Here is a 6000-nt window from a genome sequence, read left to right as displayed (position 1 = left end):
CAAGACAAGAAAAGAATTGTGAATACAATACAAGACAAGAATTTTAAATACAATACGAGACAAGACTTGTAAATACAATACAATACAAGACAAAGAATTGTAAATACAATACAATACAAGAATTGTAAATACAATACAAGACAAAGAATTGTAAATACAATACAAAACAATACAAGACAAGACAAAGAATTGTGAATACAATGCAATACAAGACAAAGAATTGTAAATACAATACAAAACAAGACAAGACAAAGAATTGTGAATACAATGCAATACAATACAAGACAAAGAATTGTAAATACAATACAAGACAAAGAATTGTAAATACAATACAAAACAATACAAGACAAAGAATTGTAAATACAATACAAAACAAGACAAGACAAAGAATTGTAAATACAACACAATATTATACAAGACAAGACAAAGAATTGTAAATACAATACAAAACAAGACAAGACAAAGAATTGTAAATACATTACAAGAAAAGACAAGACAAAGAATTGTAGATACAATATAAAACAAGACATGACAAAGAATTGTAAATACAATACAAGACAAGGAATTGTAAATACAATACAGAACAAGACAAGACAAAGAATTGTAAATACAATACAGAACAAAACAAGACAAAGAATTGTAAATACAGTACAAAACAAGACAAGACAAGGCAAGGCAAATTGTAAATACAAGACAAAGAAATGTAAATACAATATAATACAAAGAATTGTAAACACAATACAATAGAATACACAACAAGATGAGAAAAGACGAGATAAGACAAGACAAGACAAGACAAAAACAAGACAAGGCAGAGACCTCAAGAAAAGACACAAAACAAGACGTACCTGTTTCAGGGAACCCTGTGGGGAGGCAGGTGTGTGTGTGTGGGGGGGGGGGGTGAGGGGGGGTACATGACAATGTTAACTCTTTTTTTTATTTGTCATATGTATATATATATCATTGTAACCAACTTACTGAACTCCACAGTCTGTTCCTGCACGTCGGCCCGGGAGATGAAGGAGCAGGTGGGGGCGGCTCCCACCCAGGAGCCGGAGCTGCACAGCTGAGAGGGGGCGCCACTCATGGTGAAGCCCGAGAAACAGCGGTACGTCACCAGGTCCCCGTGACCGTAAGGGGATGACGTCAGCATCTCCGCGTTGGCCACCCCCGCTGGCTCTGAACAACTCTGTGTGTGGACTGAGGGAGGGAGGGAGGGCCGAGGGGATTGGGGGGCGGGGGGGGGGGGAGGAAGGAGAAGGTGGCAAAGGGTTTAAAAAAAAACGTTTTCTTTTTTTAAAACCATGGTGCATCCGGTACTATTTATATAGCTGTTCCCCCGGGCTTATCAATCTCATTTCCTATTGACAAAATATTGCATGAGTTGGCTCAGACAGTGCTATAGTGTGTGGTGTACGTGTTATTAGTAATTAAAAATCAGATGATGATGATGATGGTGACACAACAACAACGTCAGTGCGATGACGGACAACTTTTCACAACATAATATCATAAACCGCCTCAGTGGCTTCATAACTTGCGTACACCGCCCATATAAAACTTTCAGACTTTGAGCGAAGTCTATCTAAGTTACGAGTAGGTTTCAGCGCTACATGTAGTGGCCTTTATAGGCTGATTGTGTGTTTTGTGATCGCTTTTCAATGACACGTCAAGTTTTCAAAAGTACACCCGTAGGCCTATGGATGGAGATGCAGTTTCTTTCCTTTATTTTTATATATATATTTTTATTATTTTTAAATTAATTTTTCGGTTAAAATTTTTTTAAACAGTATTTGGAGATACTGGGGTAGCTCATCAATAAAATCAATCCTGCCTGCTGAACCTTCCGTATCTCTGATGAACTCGTATCATCTACCTACTATAGTGCGTCATCATCTTGAGAGGAACGTCATGAAAGTTTGCTCATATACGTCACATCATCAAGCTTCAATGTTTGCACAGAAGTAACGGTCAAACAATGACATAGATGACGTTGCTTCATCACAATCAAACGTTTTCTGATTTTTACAATGCCTTCCATACACAGACCCATGGTCGCCCAAGTTAGTCTTACACGGCATTGCATAATGTGGAAAAAGACTCCGGGACAACAGTGAAACTACTGCTACGGCTACTTCTATTGAAACGTACATAAAATTTTAGCTTCTGTTTTTGTCATACTTAAAAAACGGCAACTTCGAAAAAAACCCAAAAAACAAACATGAATGATGACTGACGGCGTTCATTTACAAGAACTGCGTGTGCAATCATTCACAGTCTTTCTTGTACATCACTGATCAAGAACTTGCCTGCATGATGTTGAAAACACTCACCCCGTAAAAACTGTAAGACCCCAAGCAAGCTGAAAAATTCATCCATAACCTGTCCCACTGATTATCTCTTGGCGTAGAAATGATTATCTGATTATCTCTAAGAGTAGTAATGATTATCTCTAGGCGTAGTAATGATCAACTGTGTCATGTTCAATGCCATTGTAGACAGACAGACAGACGGACGAAACTAATCCCCAACTTAGAAAACAGAAAAAAAACAAGGAGAGAGAAAAAGGGTGACCGAACAAACAACGAACTTTACGAACTAAACGACGAGATAGATAGATAGATAGATAGAGAAGAGCGAGAGAGGCACCGGGAAGAGCAAGAAAGATAAAGAACAGGGGAAATCAAGATTTTTTTTTTTTTTTTTTTTTTTTTTGTTATAGACAAAGAATAAAATAGTAAGCTAGGACACAATAAATATTCATTAGGCTCCATTACATAACATTCTCTTTACAAACAACTCTCCAAGGGAAACTACTCTCAAAGGGAAACAACTCCTTATCAAAAGACTAAAACTGAGGTTGCTTCCCTTCGACTGTGCTTCTGTACACCTGTCTGTCATGCTGTCTGCACCGCATTGCTTGTGTTGACACGTCAGTGTGTCGAATTAGCCTCGGGTTTTGACAGACATAATAATACATGATTTTCTCACAGCCTTTTATAAGCCACGCAGGCTAATAGGTATGCGGAAAAAGATCAGAAATATATGACCCTTTAGCTAATTATTTTTTTCCCTGTGTCCCGGACACACACACACACACACACACACACACACACACACACACACACAGATAGATTTTGTTTTGTTTTGTATAAATTTCATGATCATTTATTTACAAAAAATAATGATCACCTTCACAACTATCACCAGCACTTGAACATATCAATGTCTAAACGAATATCTAATGATTTCAGTCCTTCGTGGAAATGTCATTTATTGAGTATACGCCATACTGATACAGTGTAATAGCTGTTGTACTGTTTCTACTATTTTCCAAAGCGCTTTCTTCATTATCGTTTCCTTCATCAACACACACGATCATACTAGTAACCCCGGCCCACTTCAGCTGTACACACTCCGTTACATACTGCCCAAAAGATGATGATATGCTTTGACACATTGTTTAATCATGTGAGATTAGCACTAAAGACAATAAAACCCAATTAAAAAAAAAAAAGCTACTAATAAAACCCAAGTAAAACCCAACCAAGTGGATGAAATAGCACTCCGGCCATGACAGGAGCGTTTTCAAACTGAAAGCAACAAATGTGACAACAAGAGAGAAGAGAAGAGGGAGAGAAGGAGGGAGGGGGAGAGGAAAGATTTTTTTTTAAGGTTGGTGGGAGGGAGAGAAAGAGACTCACCTTTGGAACACCAACTAGACCTCCCCACCCCCACCCGACCGACATCCATGACAACCCCCCCCCCCTCACCACCCCCCTCGAACAAGGACAACTGTTCCCAAAACACTGAAGACCCAAATACTGTACTGACCCTTGAGGCGTAAGCTAACAACAACAACAACAACAGCAAACAAACAAAAAAAACAACAACAAAAACCAACAAAAAACCAACAAACAACAAACAAACAAACTCACAGACAGACACTGACAGACAAAAGAGGGACACAGAAACAGAAAATAAACACGTACCACATGATGCGGAGCTGACGACCAAAAGCAGTACACCTGTCCAATGGCCAACACACGCCATGACAGCTGCAGTGTGTACATGTGCTGGATTCAGCCCGGGATTAACATGTCCAGTGACTCATAATCTTCTTAAGCTTTTTGCCCAGTTTAGCATGCAGTGTCTCAGATTCGTGTAAGTAAAGATTACTGGCCCCTGTCCGTCTGTAGTTTTTTGGGGTTTTTTTTTATCAGACGTTCAGGTCATTGACTAACTTTTCTTCAGCCTGGCCAACATTTTGATATTCCTGCGATTAGAGTTGCGTGCACATTTTAAAAAAAAAACATGAATCAATGTTATTCGTTGGAAAATTAACGGGCTTTTTTTTTTGTTTTGTTTTTTTCTTTGTTTTTTTTTTTAACGTTCGAAAATTGCAAACATGCACACATTAAAAGGAAAAAAAAAGAAAATTAAAAGATCAAATGGTAAACGAGGAAAAACAAATAAAACATATAGATCTAGCTAATTATCAATATTTCCATTTCTCTTTCTCCTGCTGTCTGCTATACATAATTCTTTTCTGTTACTTCTACTACAACAACTGCTGTTCTTATTCTTTCTTCTTTAAAGATTTCGTTTTCGTCGGCACTGTCACGGTCATCAGTCTATTCATTATTAGTTCATTTACAGTCACTGTAGTTTGATGGCAGTGTGACCATGACTAATGTTGCAACTGTTAGTGATGCTATGTCCATGACTGCAGATATTTTAGTGAGATTATGTGCAGAAAATACCAAGGGGGTTGACTGGTTCCTGTTGGTGGTTTTTTTGGTTAAAATTTTTTTTTTTTAACATAATACATAAGTGTGTTTCTTTGAGCCTGTACCAGCTTCTTTTGTTGTTGTTGTTTTTTTTGTTGTTGTTGTTGTTTTTGGCTGGTGCTTCAGAATGTAGCTGGTCCTTGTCACTGCGCTGTTGGTGAGGTTGGGCTTTTGTTCTTTCATAAATCTCTGTGTGTGTGTGTGTGTGTGTATCATGATGTGTGTGTGTGCGTGTGTGTGCGCGTGCGCGCGCGCGTTTGTGCACACATCTGCCAGTGCGTGTGTTTGTGCATGCACATGCATGCATGCGTCTGTGTGTGTGTGTGTGTGTGTGTGTGTGTGTGTGACAGAAAAATATTCTGGGAAAATATATTTGATATTACTTGACTTATATCGAAATGGTATTTATTCTTCAAAATGGATGAGTTGTATCAGACAAATTTTAATAGAAGCAGGGTATGACTGTCTTTGGGATGGTCAATTCTTCTTGGAGAGGGAATCTTTCTGCAAGAATGTCAAAATTGCTTTGAGAGATAGTTTTCAAAATCTATAGAGACATGCTCTAGAGGCGAGTAGTAAGTGTTTGTTTTATCGAAATTTCAAAAGTGGATTTGGTAGAGAAAAATATATAAGTCAAATGCCTGATAATTATGTTATCAGCTTCTTCAGATTTTGAAGTAGTAATCATAAGCTGGAAATAGAAACAGGGAGACATAAAGGCATAACAGGAGAGTTACGGCTTTGTAAGGTTTGTAACATGTCTGTGATTGGTGATGAGTTTCATTTTATAATGGAATGTCCCAATTATGATCAGTTACGAAATAGATATGTTCCTAAAAAACATTTGTCTCCAAAATCGGTTTTTAATTTTTGTAATATGCTCAAAGGAGGCAAAAAAAGTCATTTTAGCTGTAAGTAAGATGATTAGATTTGCAAATGTTGCCTAGTTATACTTTTGGAGTTAAAAGACATTTGTGTTTTCTCAACTTTTATGTGACATTGTTGTGTATTTGGAAATGTTTGTTCTGGGCAGAGATGTCAGTATTATTTTTCCACTTTGGAGTCTGAACTAGCAGTTTACGTCAGTACCCATGACAGTTTTAATGAATGTAAATATGTTTCGATTTACAATCATTAACCCCCCCCCCCCCTCACCCCCCACCACCCCTTTTGAATACAGTGAACAGAATATTGTCTCCTAATTTTACTT

Source organism: Babylonia areolata, chromosome 25 (genome assembly GCF_041734735.1).
Source record: "Babylonia areolata isolate BAREFJ2019XMU chromosome 25, ASM4173473v1, whole genome shotgun sequence".
NCBI lineage: Eukaryota > Metazoa > Mollusca > Gastropoda > Neogastropoda > Buccinidae > Babylonia > Babylonia areolata.
This window is presented reverse-complemented; position numbering follows the sequence as displayed.